Source organism: Elephantulus edwardii, unplaced genomic scaffold (assembly GCF_000299155.1).
Source record: "Elephantulus edwardii isolate Elephantulus edwardi_28Jun2011 unplaced genomic scaffold, EleEdw1.0 scaffold00324, whole genome shotgun sequence".
NCBI classification, from domain to species: Eukaryota; Metazoa; Chordata; class Mammalia; order Macroscelidea; family Macroscelididae; genus Elephantulus; species Elephantulus edwardii.
The window spans coordinates 69,936-73,770 of NW_006400074.1; positions in this window are offsets into that span (position 1 = coordinate 69,936).

Here is a 3,835-nt window from a genome sequence, read left to right on the forward strand (position 1 = left end):
TTTCTAAGTATACTATCATATTATCTGCATGTATAATGTTCTTTATGGTTTGGGGCTTTACTTCTAGGTCTCAGATCCACCTTGAGCTGATTTTTGTGTTTGATGTGAGATGAGGATCCTGCTTCAGTTTTCTGCAGGTTTTACCATCATCATTTGTTGAAGGTTTTGTTTCCTTGTTGAATATCAACTGACCATAGATAGAAGGGTTAATGTCTGGGTTCTCTGTTCTGTTACGTTGTTCTGTGTGCCTGTCATTGTATCAGTATCATGATGCTTTGGTTATTACAGCTGGGTTGTAGTTTATGAGATCAGGGAGTGCTATGCCTCCCACTTCATTCTTGTTTTTCAAAATTCTCTCTCTTCTCCAAATAAACTTGACAATTGCCTTTTCTGTTTCTTTGAAAAATTAATTTAACATCTGTATTGAGATTGCATTAAACATGTTGATGCTTTTGGTAGGATTGTCATTTTCACTATATTGAGTCTATCCCTGAATACGGAATATTTTTCCATTTATTTAGGTATTTTATTGTTTCTCACAGAAATTTTTTGTCATTTTCTTTGTAAAGGTCTTTTGTGCCTCATATATATTTCCAATATCTCAGTTTGTGGTTGGGTAGAAGCAGTCCTCAGAACAGAGCAAGGAAATACTGCGTGGTTCAAAGTCAGGAAAGGAATGCATCAGGGATGCGTCCTGTTCCCATACCTTTTCAATCTGTATGCTGAACTGATCATTCGGAAAGCAGGGCGTTATGAGTGTGGCATCAAGATTGGAGGAAGACTTATTAACAATCTATGATATGCAGATGACACAACTTCCTCACTGAAACTGAAGAAGACCTGAAGCACTTGCTGCAAAAGGTCAAGGACTATATTCTTCAAAATGGATTGAAGCTCCACATCAAGAAGACAAAGATTCTCACCACTGGGCTAACTGGCAACACCATGTTAGATGGAGAAGAGACTGAGGTTGTTAGCAATGACAGTTTGCTTGGATCCACAATCAACACTCTTAGCACCAGCAGTCAGGAAATCAAAAGACGAATTGCCTTGGAAAAATCTGCTGTCATGGACCTCTCCAGAATGCTGAAGAGCAATGATGTCAGTCTAGAGAAAAACATGCACCTAATCCAAGCCATGGCCTTCTCAATTATTTGTTATGCTTCAGAGAGTTGGACAGAAAAAGAATAGATGTGTTTGAGTTATGGTGCTGGAGAAGAGTCTTGAACATACCATGAACTGGCAAGATAACAGATATGTCTGTCTTGGAGAGGGTGAAAACAAAATCTCTTCTTGGAGAATAGGATTTTGAAGCTCTGTCTTACTTACTTTGGGCATGTGGCCAGGAGAAATCATGCTTGGAAGAGAGGATGGACAGTGCAGCAGAGGACGACCCCAGATGAGATGGCTTGATATTGGGGTGATGGGGGTTGGTGTGTCAGAATTAATGAGACTGGCTCAGGACAGGGAAGTATTCAGAGCTGCTGTACATAGGGTCGCTATGCATCACAAGTGACTCAACCAATAACATTCTGTGACAGGTTTGGAAGCAGGAGCAGTATCCACTTCATAAACAACATGCCTCCAGAAACAGTATGAATTTTTATAAATGTCCATAGTTGTAGAGGGGCTTCATAGGGTCACTATGAATCCTGCTCGACTTGAAGGCACTCAAAATCAACAACATTGTAAATAATATTGCTTTCTTAGTTTCCCTCTCCGTGTTTTCACTGACTTTTGGATATTGATCCATATCTTGCCACTCTACTAAACTTGTTTACAAGCTCTAGAAGGGATTGTTGTTGTTGTTGTTGAATTCTGAAGGTTTTCTGTGGTGTTGTTGTTGTTGTTGTTGCTATGTAGTATTGGGGGGGTTGGCTCTTTTCAGTTTATTGCATGAAGGAGTTACACTAGTCCAAGTTAAAAGTGGATCCCAAATGGTTACATTATAGAAGCTGTGAAGTTTTAAACTTGTGACAAGGGACAAAAGGGAAATTTTCTACTCATTGCAAGGAAATCCTCACTTAAGCTTCAGTGAGCCACAAGCACTTCAACCCCATGAACGAACCTTCAGCAGGTCGTCCTTAGCCAGTCTGATCTCTACAAGGAACTGGCATATGTTCTTATGCTGGTCACACTGTAGCTGAATTACTTCTCCATATTCGGGATGCTCAATTACAGTACCATTGCAGGCGAACTTCTTCTTAAATGCCTTCACTAGTTTCTTTCTATTGTAATAATCAGTGATGCCTTGGACAGTTGTAAGGGTCTTCCTGCCATTTCTCTGTTGAATATATGGATATAATCCTCTATCCCAGCAGGAAGCAGGTCATCACCCTTACTTGCATCAGCAAAGGGGTTGAAAAAGTGGAGGTTCAGGATAGCGGACATACAATACGATTCCTTTTCCTCAGTGGAAACGGCCTGCAGAAGGCTCTGGCAGGAGAAGGCGGGCAGAGGGCGCTGAGCGTCAGGAGGCGAAGGGGGCTGGGGGGAGGCAGCTGAGTCCTCGGCAGTGGCTCGGTGATTGGGGCTGGTGTTTTTGTTTTGAACTCCATATTTTCTGGGCTTTTCTCAGTCCATCAAAGACACTAACAGCTCACAACATACACAAAAACCAACTAATAAAGTTCATAAGAGATAAACTGAAAACAAGCTTAGAAGCGCTAGTCCAAGGTATAAAGAGACTGCCAAATACAGCCAGAAATGCACAATCTGAAGAGGATAAAATTGATGCATGGCACCTTCTAAATATAATCTCCATGGTGTGCATAAAGAACTTTTTCCAACAGTGTGAAAAGAGAGCCTACCAACTGGGAACAAACATTTGGTAATACCATCTCAGATAAGTCTCATAATGAAAGTTTACAAAATACTCCTCAGCCCTGACAAGAAAAAGACTGATAACCCGATTACAAAATGGGCAAAACATGGAAAGAATTTTCACAGAGAAAGATATTCAAATGGCAAACAGACACATGAAGAAATACTCCAAATCACTGGCAATAAGAGAGATGCAAAACAAAACCACAATGAGGTACCATCTCACTCAAGTAACAGTGGCAAAGTTTAATAGGGCAGCAAGTAATAAATGTTGAAGATGATGTGGTGAGATACGAACTCTTATACATTGTTGGTGGGATTATAAAATGGTACAACCATTCTGGAAAGCAGTTTGGTGCTTCCTAAAAAACTTGAACATAGAACTTCCATATGACTCAGCTATTCCACTACTTGGAATATACCCTGAGAAAATGAAAATTGAGGCACAAACTGAGATTTGTAAACCAATGTTCATAGCAGCATAATTCACCATTGCAAGAACATGGAAACAGCCCAGATGTCCAACTATAAATGGTACATTCATACAATGAAATACTACACAGCACCCAGGAGTAATGATTTTGTAAATTATTACCTAACTTGGAAGGGACTGGAAAACATTATGTTGAGTGAAGTAACTCAGTCCCACAAGGACATATGTTGTATAAAACGATTATAGTAGAATGAGTATAAGGATCTAAAGGGGGTGGGGGAGAGTGGAAGCCGAGGAATGAGTATGTTCAGGGGGATAGAGGATTAATCATGGAGTTGTCCTACAACCAGGATAAGATAACGTAGATGAATGGGATCTTCTAAGACTCAAATCCCCATGCACATCCAAAAACTTCTCCAACAGGGTAAAAAGGGAAGGCACCGACTGGGAAAAAGTATTTGGTAATAACATATCAGATAAGGGACTTATATCCAGAATTTATGAAATACTTGAGCACAACAAGATAAAGGTAAATAATCCAATAGAAAAATGGGCACAGGATATGAACAGGCACTTCAC